The sequence below is a fragment of the Ursus arctos genome, unplaced genomic scaffold (assembly GCF_023065955.2).
Source record: "Ursus arctos isolate Adak ecotype North America unplaced genomic scaffold, UrsArc2.0 scaffold_21, whole genome shotgun sequence".
NCBI lineage: Eukaryota > Metazoa > Chordata > Mammalia > Carnivora > Ursidae > Ursus > Ursus arctos.
Genome location: NW_026622886.1, coordinates 16,323,191 through 16,335,725, shown reverse-complemented (window position 1 = coordinate 16,335,725; position 12,535 = coordinate 16,323,191). Strand labels below are relative to the sequence as shown.

At 41.5% G+C, this 12,535-nt stretch overlaps 1 long non-coding RNA gene across 2 annotated transcripts in view; it reads right to left on the bottom strand.

The window, feature by feature from the left end:
• The window catches only part of LOC113256117 (uncharacterized), a 102,828-nt gene extending 94,622 nt beyond the window's left edge, over positions 1–8,206 (bottom strand). The window contains exon 1 of one of the 2 annotated variants that reach the window (XR_003316548.4): positions 4,189–8,206. This is a non-coding gene — a long non-coding RNA (uncharacterized LOC113256117). The remainder of the gene's footprint in view (positions 1–4,188) is intronic. The other variant, XR_006409693.3, reaches the window with a different exon arrangement.
• Positions 8,207–12,535: the final 4,329 nt, after the last annotated feature.

Genomic DNA, 12,535 nt, shown 5'->3' with positions numbered 1-12,535 from the left:
TTCCTTTTCCCCAGGAGATAAGGCCTAAACTTCCTCCCCGCCACCCAAAATACAAAAAGTCTCTTATACCCTTCTCTCCTGATCATTCAGGTTACTTTAACCACGTAACTCCACCGAGAGAAGTTACTAGTGTTTCTATGGTGCCTGTAATAGACTGAATTTATCTCCCCCACCCCCCAAATTCATATGTTGAAATTCTAACCCCCATGGTGATAGTAATAGGAGGTGGGGCCTCTGGGAGGTAATATTAGGTCATGAGGATAGAGCCATCATGGCTGGGATTAGTGACCTTGCAAAGAGATCCCAGAAAGCTCTCTTGCCCCTTCTGCCACATGAGGACACAGAGGAAAGACAGGCACCTGTGAGGAAGCTGGCCCTTACTAGACACCAAAGCTGCCAGCAGCTTGATCTTGGACTTCCTAGCCTCTGGAACTGAGAAATAATGATCTGCTCTTTATAAGCCACCCAGCGAAGTAGTAATATCTATAGTATTGTGTTACAGCAGCCTGAAAGACTAAGACAGTGCCCGAAGCTACTTTTCTGAGAAAAGCTAAAATTAGTGATTATCATGTGATGGTAGTCCTTGTATAATCTGGGTGCTAACAGGCAACTTCTATAGGTAAAGAAATGGGGGGCAGGGGCTCTCAGGCATGATAGTCCCCAGGCAGGACATCCAGCTACATAAAAAAGTAACATCAGGCCTTTGAGGCAACTGTGTTCTATTTTCATAAAAGACAAGAGAAAAAGAAAGAAGTATACCAAGAGAAGGTATCCAGACTAAGAAGAGTCTTTTCAACAGTGCAGTATGGGTAGGACCGCGCACAGGAGGCAAGAGAGTAACTTGGGGCAATGTTCCTGGCTAATTGTCCTTTAAAGACTATGCATCTTTGCAGAGATGAGGTCAAGCTCGTTGTTTAAAATCACTGACTAATGTTCTTATCAGCATCTAGTTTTCCCTGCTCGAATCTGATTTAAATTGTCTAGAAACAGAGATTGTTCAGTGAGATCCTGATATATACAAGCGATTTGCTTGTCAGACATTTTTGCTTGAAAAATAGAATCTTTCAGATGGTAAAGTACAGAATGGACTTGCCAATATTTTACCCCCTGATAAACATTGATAATTTTACTATCCACAAATAGAGTCATCAAGACAGACACCTTTGGGCGATTGAAATCCCTCGGTATTAAACGTTATTTACTGGCTGAAGGGTCTTGAAACTGATTCTATTTTTTTAGTCTCTCGTAGGTGAGCCATCAACCATAAGCTACAGGCTATGAACGGGGTGTGAGAGGGTCTTTTTCATTCTTCTGAAAATGCCCTTCACAGTTGACAAGATGTGTTGTGCCAGAGGGACACTTTTCCCTACAAATCTTCACAAAACAGTTTCAGAACCAAAAATAAAAATTAAGACACATAACAATGTTCTCTCCCCCCCCACCCCACCCCCTCATTTTCTCTCTCCCTCTTAGTCTTTCTTCTCATTCTTTCCTTTCTTTATTTTCTTCAATGATTCTGTTAGGATCTTTCTCCCTTCAAGTTTACTTAACCCTGAGATCCTACAGAAACTCCCTGTGAAAGTAGGGCAGTTAAGATTTGTTTTCTAATACTGGTACTTGTAGAAATAATTCTAGCAAGACAAAAGCTCTCAACCCAGTAGGGAAGCTCCAGATGAACTGTATTCTCCTTGAGGGCTGTGACTATACTTGTAATACACTTTTCTTTGCTACCCAGAATCCATCTCCCCACTTCTGGTGCTACTTTCACTTGGCAAGTTTCTTGGGTTGCAAGAAACGTAAACCAACTCTGCTAACGTAAGCAAAAAGGATTTTATTTGAAAAGCATATGGAGAAATTCCCAGATGAAAGACTTGGCTTAAAAAGTCCAGAAACCAAGAAAGCTCTGGGAGTGTACGTCCAGCATCCTGAGAACTAGCTCTTCAGGCCACCATTACTGAGGATTGAATCAGCAATTCAGGCTTTTTGCAGTTTGGCTCAGGATTGAAATTCTAAAGAGAGAATACCCAACTGGTTGTGCTTTACCCTGTGGGCAGTCTTTATAAGGGAAATCAGTTCACAATCCCTCCATACTTTACCTAATGGGTTCACAACCCCTTGCAATTCACAATCCCTCTATATTCTACCTAATGGGTTCATTGTAGCTCCCCAACATAAAACGGGGCACTCTCACTAAAAAAGAAGGGAACAGATGATGAGGAGCAAAAAGGGGAAAAAGGTAAATGACACAAGCTCCAGGTGATCTAAATGCCTCTTAAGAGGCTTTACTGTGTCATAGTTTTCTGGCATTCCCCAGAGCATCTAGGCACAAAGTAAGGACAGAACAGAGAGTAAGAACTCAACATATATTTTACTGACTGGCTCCCGTCACCACTCCTAGACTATTACCTCCATGAGGTCAGGGACCGTGTCTTTTATGTATGACTCTTATGTATCCTCAGTGCCTAGTAGAGTGTTTTGAATAGAAGGCCCTTAATAAATATTTGAAAAATGAACAAAAGAATAAATGATTTTTTTAAGATATCCCCAATATCAAGATTCGTTCACTTTCCTTCCTCTTTTCAACTTTTTGCCCCTTTCCCTATTCATTGTTCTCATTGCTTGATCTTCTGCTCTCCTTAGCGTTAGCTGGAGCCAGTTTTTATATCAGAGACATAAATACTCCAAATTTTGGGGACAAGAAAATCCACAAAGACCAAAGAGGTTTACATGATCACTGTGTTAGTACCAGTCTGGATTATTCCAACATATTTCCTATCATCTAAGCAAGAGAATTTGGAATAATACATTTTTAAAAAATCAGCTTGTAAGCAAATTGAGGACGTTTTACAAAAATTTGCTCTCAGCAGTTCACCACAGGCAGATCACATTCTCCGTATGCTTATAGCAATCTCAAGATTCAGAAAAGCTGCTTATTATGGGAGATAGTAACTTAGAAAACCCCTTTTATTGAAGAAAAAAAAACCCTCCAAACCAGAAATTCCATACAGATCTAATATCTGAATTTGGCCTTTAATGTAGCCCAATTTTGCTTTAAAAAGAAATAAGAGAGAGAGACAATAGTAATAATAATTGTGTTCTTGACAGTTCATTTAATAGTTCAAACCTTAATTATATTTTGTCATTTGGAAAGGTACATATTCCCAAGGAGCATTCTCTCCACATAGCTGCTAGCTGACCTTCCGGTCACAATAAGACCAACTAGCCTTTTGTACAATTAACAGAGTTCAGTGGATGCTGTTGCTGCTACTTGGCATGACCCCTGTGCTTTGACAATGCAATTTCTATTTATGACTAAATTTGCTAACATACGGGGTGAAATCGTAGTGGAAAGGTCAAGGGAAAGCTTCATTAGACGGCCTCAGCCTTCGTCTTCCGTCTTTTGAAGGAAAATATTTGCCAGATAATATGGGGCTTAATTTTCTTTGCAAGTTTATTGTGTAGTGGATTTGGTAAATAAATAGTGGGAGGAAAAGGTGAAAAACTTAATAACTCCAGAGTACTAGTAGAGAGTACTAGACTATATCAGAAATTCTCAAACTTTAATGTGTATACATGTCATCTGGAGATTTTCTTAAAAATTCAGATTTTGATTCAATGAGGAGGCCTGAGAGTTGGCATTTCTAACAAGCTCCCGCTTGGAGCCTCTGTGAAGGAGCATGAACCTGAATAATGAGTTCTGATCCACCCAAACCGTTACAATTCAGTCTGCTGAGAACATTCTCTTTTCTTGCTAAAACTTTTGACACATAGTCCTCGCATGCCCCAATTTGCTTTCAGCCTTCAGACTGTGAAAATTAGCCGATTCAAAGCATTTCCTCTTCAATCCGTCATCCCTGCATTTTTTTGATTTCCGAGTTTCACATCCCACCCTCATTTTGCATGAGCTATGAACCTAATGTTATGTTAGTACTTTATTCTTTTCACGATTTCTTTCCTAATAAAGTTCTCTTCACCCTCAGATACACGTAAGGTGTCCTTTAAAGCATTTGCTCTTCTATTTACAAAAAAAAAAAAAAAAAAGGCGGGGGGCGGATATAAGAATGATCCATCTGCTCCGTTAGAAGAGCCATAATAGTTAGTTTGATTATTTTTAAATTTCAACCCAAACCCACTGAGGGCAAGAGAATCTCTGTTCAACCTCCCTTTCTCCCCTCTTTGACAACTCACTATTATGCAGTGGCACTTTTTCGTCTCTGTTCGGAAATGGAGAGGACATTCCATCCACCGTGAACTTCTTTCCACAATGCAAAGTCATTTCAAAGAGGCTTCTTAGCTACTGCCAGTCTCCTTGCAAATCCTGGACAGAGACCAAGAACTCGGCCGGAGCGGCTGCCATTCCAGCTCACAGCACATCCTGGGGAGATTTTCCGGAGTCCTCCTGGCACCACAACAGTTAAATTCATGGTACCTCCTGCCCTTTCTACTAGAGTGGATTGATGGCACACTGCTTTTTTTCTCCTCCAAAGATGATGTCTGTCACCAGACAGGGGGATCAGAATTGTAATCCTTCTTAGATTCTGTTGAATTGGAGTTTACTGCTTTGACCTATGCAACAATACATATTTTTTGAATGACTGCATGTTCCATTTCTTCAGGGGATTTGAAGCGATGAGGGCCAAGGAGCGGTGAGGGAAGGGAAGGGGATGCTGGAGGAAGGATCTAGAGTGATGGTGATGTGGTTTTTGACCTTCTAGACCAGGGATTTGTACTCTTATGACTGAAGATACCCTGTGGCTACACAGATTAACACTGCAGAGGTTGAAAGGCAAGCCTGAATTGCATGTAGCAGGAAATGAGGGAGTTTTTCAAGTCTAACCAAGTGCTGTATTGAGGACAATGATATCATCCATAATGGCTGTCTCTGGCACACCATGTCAGCCCGGACTATTTTTTCTTCATATTACACCCTCAGCCCACTAAAAATCTCACTGGGCTTATCCACATGCCAGGATGGAACATTATTTCACCAGCTAAGAAGCCATGAGATGCCAGCAGAGGTTGAGTGAGGGATAGACTGGCTGCCCACAGACATTTTTGTTACTGTGACTGGGTGACCAAAGCCAAGCTGGAGAACATAAAGCCACAACACAGCACAACTAATTGCATGTTCTTCTTATACTTCGTGATTTTTCAGTTCTGACTTTGCAGAGAAAAATACCAGCATCCAAATTCAGAGTCAAGGTACATTTGCAGGTGCCTCTCTGTGCCTAGCACTGTTCCAGGCCCCAGAAGACGTGCCAAGAGCCAGAGTGGGTGAGCCCTGGGGAATTCACAAATCTGCCTCAGTGCAATGATCTCAGGCCATGACTGAACAGGGTTTTCTTCTCTGTTAGAGAGAAAATGATTTCTACCTCACAGGGTTGTTATAAGGATCAAATGATTATATAAATAGATAGATAGCCATTGGTATAGATAGATATAAATATACCTTAGAATAGTAAGGTGAGCTATTATTATTATGAATGCTGCATTTAATTCTTATAACACTGAAGACAGACTTTGTAGAGCTAATGTTTTGGTCTGTTCAGGCTGCTCTAACAAAATACCCCAGAGACGAGGTGGATCTTATTTCTCACAGTTCTGGAGGCTGGGAAGTCCAAGATCAAGGCCCAGGCAGATCTGGTGTCAGGAGAAGACCTGCCTCCCGGAGGCCTATCTTTTTGCTGTAGCCTCACCTGGCCAAGGCGGCTAGGAGCTCTGCAGGGCCATGAATCCCATGCGTGAAGGCTCTACCCTCAAGACCTAAACACCTCCTGGCCGGCCATTCTGCCTCGTAATACCATCACATTGGTCGTTAGGATTTCAACACGTGAATTTGGAAGGGACACAAACATTCAGACCATAACAGCCCTTTTCACAAATGAGAAAGCTGAACCTCAGCAAGAGAGATTGACGAAGAGTTGCATTAACTCTTTCAAGCTGTTTGATGTCCTGGAGTTAGTAAGTTCAAAGGAAAAAAGGAGGGCCCGCAAAAGGAGTAAAGGGCTTTTCAACAGTGCCAGCAGTTGCTGAATATTCCAGAATCCCAGCTTAGCAGGGATTCCTTCCATTGGCCACGTGCAGCTTCTGCTACTCACTAAGGTTTGGTTAATTTGAAGAATACAGCAAGTCAAAGGAAATTCTCGTGTGTTAATACCTGGGGTATCATCTACCCATTCTTTGGGGGGGGAGCTATTTTTATTTGTATGAATTTATTTCATAGATAAACTCAGGCAGATTGGCAAAATTATGTGTACAGGATGCTCCTTGCTCCTTTCTGATCATAATCAAAACAAACACATAGATACTAAGAAATAACCTCAATACCCAACAAAAGGTAGCAGTGTATATTCATTATGGTACTTTTTCTCTCCAGCTTTATCGAGATACTGCTGTCATATAACGTATGTAAGTTTAAGGTGTACAATATAGTGATTTTATACATGAATATATTGCAAAATGATTACTACAATAAGGTTAGTTAACACCTCCATCCCCTCACATAATTACCATTTCATGTGTGTGTGGTGATAACATGTAAGATTAATTTTTTTAATCTCTTTTTTTTTCACCCATCTAGATATCAGGCCCTATGTTCTCTGATGATCAAAATCTCGTGAAGAGAAGTTACTCAGGGAAATACATAAACTGTAGCAATTATTGTATGTGGCCAAAACTGGATCTGGTCAAAGTGGGCTTTGTTTTTTTGCGTGTTTATTTATTTTTCTTACCCTGCTCAGTACCGACTCACAGAATAATGCCAGCTTTGCTGAGGATTTCTATATTTGTGAAAGAAAGTCCACAATTTCAAAAAAAGTCCTGGAAAGACAGTGATATAAATAAGCCTTCAGAAACTTGGGGAAGTTAGGAAGGAGAGACACATTTGTGGCTAAAAAAGTCCTCGTTGGAATGTTGGCAGCAAAGTAAGAGGTAAGGTTAGCAATGAGGGAATAAGCACTGGGCGGCCAGTCCATAGTCGTTTCTTTTCTTTATCCCACAGATGATGGTTGAGCTCCTACTCTCTGGGACCCTGTGCTAGGATTGTTTTGAGAAATAAGAAGCTGAAGGAGCATGGGTCTCCTTGAGGGGGTGGACCTCTTACCCCTATAACTCTTATAACATAGGGTCCCATCCTTCCAGCTCAAAACCCAGTACTAGCCCGCCATTTCTCCATTCCTCTCTAAGCTTTAAGGGTCCAAACCACCCCTCTTGCTCTCCTCCACGATGCAGTTCAGCATGGAATGATGACGTTGGCCTGCCCTCGGCTGGAGGGCTGGCTTGGCCAGCACTGAGTAGTTGTGTTACTTCAGGCAACTTGCTTACACTCACTGAATTTCTGTTTGCTCATCTGAAAAGTAGGGTTTATAATACTTCTTCAGAAGATTATTATGAGTGGTAAAGATGGTTGCTGTCAAGAACTGAGAACAGAAATCAGGTATATACTAAACGGTATACGCAGCACACTTGTCCATATATCATTGTAGTCAGGCTTTTGAGTTATTAACAGTAACAAATACTATTACCTGGAATGTTAGTCAGCCACGAGAAAGGAGAATATCCTGCCATTTGAGACACCATGGATGGACTTTGAGCATATTTTGCTAAGTGAGAGAAGTCAGACAAAGAAAGACACGTACAATATCATTTATATGTGGAACCCGAAAAATTCAAAGCTGTAAAAAAGAGAGTAAAATTGTAGTCGCCAGGGGATGAAGGTTGATGTTTAAAGGCACAAACACGTAAGGAGTAGTGAATAAGCCAAACAGATCTAATGCCCAGTATCACGAGTATAGACAATAATATTATTATTATGTAAATAGGGATAAATATCACTACCACGGCCATCATTGCTGGAAGTGAAAAGCTCCAACAGGAAAGGATAAATCAAGTGCCCTTCAGAGTCAAAGGTGGCAATGAATATATGTGGCTGGAAAGACCAAGAGAAGCTGTTATTTCTCTTTTTCTGCGTTAGCCTCGCCATCTGTGAATTAACACACCAGCTGGAGAAGATGGTCTCCAAAGGCCAACAGTAGCTCAGGTCTGCTATGATTTTAAGAAATGCCCTGGAGGAGGAGAGTCTACTTTTCAGACAAGTGTAGGGAAATCCTGCCTAGGAGGGGAGGGGAGGAGGGTTATGGTGAGGGTCAGGAAGAGGGCCATGTGTGTGGCCTCTCCCCTCAACAGGCCAGGAACAACACAGCTCACACTAGCCAGCGCCCTCATGGCAGTTCTGCTCATTACTTTGTAGAAAGAAGTTGAAAACATGGGCCAAGTAGAAAATCAGCAGATGAGAAGCCAAACCCTGGTCAAGTAACACAAAAACTAACGGCTGAGAGTGGAGAGTCAGGCCCACTCTCGAAGAACGGGGTCCTCACAGACGGCAGCGGGAACGCGGGCCTTCCACGGCGGCCTTCTCGGAGTCACAGGGCCAGCTCGCACCCCGTCACCTCTGCCTCTGCCCCGCTTTCAGGCATTTGGGGATGCTTCCACTTTTACCGGGATTTGAAATGACTCCGTGACTCAGTTCTATCGTTGTTCTGTGTACAGTGAGTAATGAAACATTTTTAACAGCATCTTTGGGGCGCCTTTTCCTTTGATTTTTTCCAGCTTAATGACATTATCGGGAGGGCTTCGGGGACTGTTATGCAGATGTACTTCCTGGCGAAGTTGCTGCTTCAGGAGAAGTCATTACTTTTTGTGGGGCCCACAGGCACTGGAGAGGCCGCTCTTACAAACAGCTTCCTGCGACAGTTACCTCATGAAAAATATGTTATATGTCAAATTAACTTCGCAGTGCAGACCTCAGCTAAGCAGACCCAGGACATCTCCCTAACGGAACTTGAAAGGTACCCAGAGTTTTAATTAAAATCAAGAATGTAATTGTGCTTAGTTTACTCCTCAGAGATTATCCACAAAATAATACGAAGCGCTCGCCTTCGGTTTCTGACAGAATAAATGAAACTTGATTTGTTCCCCCCGTAATGTTTATTACCGGGGAAACTACATTTTAATTGCTGTTGACAAATATTCTGATTTATGGGGTGCATAAAATGGAATGCAGTCTAGATAGCATGTGTCTACTTAACTTTTTCTTTGCAAAATTTTGCTTCAGGAGGCTGTGCTAGCTGTCTGTCATGGGTATTCTTTAGGCCAAAGCATATTAAAGTAAATCACCAGATTGGATCTTGACTAGTAAAAAGAACCATCTGTTAGGGAAAGATGTAAGCAGTGGGCGAGAGAGGCGGTACTTGCCAACACAGGGAGGGCAAAAAGATCAACTGGAAGAGTGGCAGTGTCCAGGGGCTTCTATCCAGGAGCTGGTTAGCTTTCCAGCCTCCAAATCATGCAGTTTTAATTCATCACATGGCAAAAAGACAAGTCAGCCACTAATTGGCACCATAAAAGAAAATTTGCACCATACCAGGAACTGTTCAGTTAGGGGGACTTCGCATCCCAGTCCACATGGACCATTTTGTATTCTGTTTAAAGTTTAGAACTGAAGCTGGAGGCTGCAGAGGTGCCTCAAGAATCTATTTAAGCCATAGATTCCATTCAGGATGCTAGTTTATTACTAGAAAAACATTTGGGGGTAAATATGCCCATGACCCTTTTCTATAGTAAACACTGGCATGTACGGAATGTCATATATATATATGTATACATATATATACGAATATATATTCTGTTATACACATACACACACACACATAAAATTTTTCAGGTATTAATGCCAGAAAGTATCTGCTAACATCTCAACAATAAGTTGGTTTTGGGAGCGGTCATCTTTTATATGAATGTCCTTAAGGAACCTAGAAGAACTATTGACTGATTTTAATGCTATGTGTTAAATGTACATTAATATATTTGAGAACTATTAAGTTGAAGAATCTGAAGGCTCACACTATTTCTTCCCACTAGGGATAATTAAGCCTCAATAATACACAAAAGTATTGCTCTGTTCTTCCGGGTCCTTGTCCTAGAAAAAGCAAAATGAATGTTAATGGAGGGTCCTCTTTGCCCTCGATATGGCTATGGATGATTACGTACTTTGCTTTCAAGATTTTTCTTATGGCTTCTTTCTCAAACTATATCCCAACACACTTTGCTTTTGCTGCATTTTTTAGCTCAAAAAGCACTTTCAAGCATAATTAAATCATTTAATGTTCCTGAGTGTTATTTCCCTCCTTAAGAAATGCATGTCATTTCTTTAATTTGAACTCCTATTAGTGTTTCTGCCTTAGAACATACCTATCTTCATGAAGCTCCTGCAGGTATATTTCCAACACCTGGGATCTTAAGAAGTTAACCCAAGCTGCCCCACTGCAGACGGGCAGGGCCACCCATCACTCCCACTAGTGCAGTTTCTCTGGTACATCTTGAGACAAACATCACTGCAGAGACTCAGCGTTACATCTCAGCCAGGTTCTCCATTCCTTTCTCCTGAGGAGAGAACAAGGTGACAACCAAGCCTTTCCTGAGGTGACACTGGCGGAGTTCAAAGAGAAAAAATGGATTTTCTCCCCTTCTTTAGCCTTCAAGTTTTTCAAATCTTATGGGAAGTCTGGAACAGAAAGCTAGAGAACTTTGATCATAGAGGCACGAAAGAATGGTTGGGACTCAAAGGGGCCATTTGCAGAACCTGGAGGAAAATTTGGGAATAACTGCTCAATTTGGCAACTTTACCAAAAATGGAGCAGTATCAAAAATAGTTGCTGTCTTAGTCAGCTCAGGCTGCTATACCACAGACTGGGCAGCTTCAACAGTAGACATTTATTTCCTCCCCATTCTGGAGGCTAGACGTCCGAGATCAAGGTTTTGGCAGGTTTGGTTTCTCCCGAGATTTCCCTCTTGCCTTGCAGATGGCCACTGCTCACTGTGTCCTCACTTGGCCTTTCCTCTGAGTGTGTGCGTCCCTAGTCCTCTTCTTCTTCTTAGGAGGACACCCATCAGATTGGATCAGGGCCCACCGATATGACCTCACTTCACTTTAATTACCTCTTCAAGCACTTTATCTGCAAATGCAGTCACTCTCCCAGGTATGATGGGTTAGGACTTCGACATATGAATTTAAAGGGGACACAATTAAGTCCATAACAACGGCAAATGCTCTTAAGTGTGGCGAGAGCAGCCAGTGTGTGGGAAATGAATTAAATATGCCCAAGATGTGGAGCAACCCACCGGACAACAGGAATAAAGGAGAGTCCATCCTTTGGACTTGAAGTATTTTATTTCTGAGCCCAAAAGGGCTCCATGAAAATCTATGGGATTCACAGCCCAAGACGTTATCTTCAAGAAAGAGAAAGATTCAAGAAAAGGATAATCAAAGCTAAGTAACTGTTCACAGGTTGTTCCCGGTTAATCTAGCCTCAAACTCATTCTAAGCCCAGTATTAGAGCACCGGATAAATCTCACAGTGGCTCTAGGCCGTGAGCTCCTCCGAGTCATACATCCCTTGCGTACATACATCCCTTGCGTCTCTCACGTCCAACGAAGGACCTGACGCTTTGGCGGGGGGGGGGGGGGGGTGGCGGAGGATGTGTGAGAGTTTCCTGAACGGAGGCAAAGCCCTTGTTAGCAGAGCAAACGAGGAGAGTGTGGAAAGCCTCAAGTCCTGCTGATTTCATTATGTTAGGTAGAACTATCTGGTATTTCTCTCAAATCAGAGCTTTTTCTGCCAGAGTGGTATTTGAAATAGAATGCGTGACAACCGTGAAAAAAAGGAAGAATTCACTTTAAAATTCAATGTATTCATTCCTAGTGTTTACTCAGAAAATAGTTGCAGAACATATTAAGGCATTAAAAGTTTCGGAGGGAATTAACAGCCCCTTGGGGATATCAGTGGCCTCCTGGAAAGAATCTAAATATTCCCTCAAAATTCAAAACCATCATCAAACTTTAACACACTATATCTTTTAAATTTACATCCTTTCTTAGAGTAATATATGGTATGCACTTTATTCTCTTGCTTCTATACCTTTTTACAATTGTGCCAGATGGAAATTTACATGAAACTTCTAATTCTACCCCTATTGGTTTTATTAAATACTAGCCATTTAGTCAACTCGCCCTCAGACAAATACTTGTTTCTTAGTAGTGAGCTTTGATTTTCACATATTAGTGTGGCAATAAAGGGAATCTTGGATGTTTTAGGTGTACCATATTGACTTTTCAGTTGAAGACTTCACTGGCAAGCATCATGTGGAGCCCATTAGAGATTGAGGCCCATCATTTATTTGTTTGTTTGTTTCATAAATTTTGTCCGTGACTTTATTTGTATAATTCCATGAGGTCAAGCTTCTTGAGAGTTCGCAAACTGAATAGACAACATAGATAGCAAAATAAAAGTACAGGATTCCTTGACATTTACATCAAGGTCCTAGTTGATCAGAGGCCCATCCTTTAGACTCCAAGTATTTTCTTAAAAGAATAGCTGGTATAAACCTTGGCTCTACTCTCCAAAGTTTCTTTTATTTCTCCTAAAAAGTCAAAGCAATTTCACACACATTTTCTTTTATCTTTACAGTATCCCTCTCAG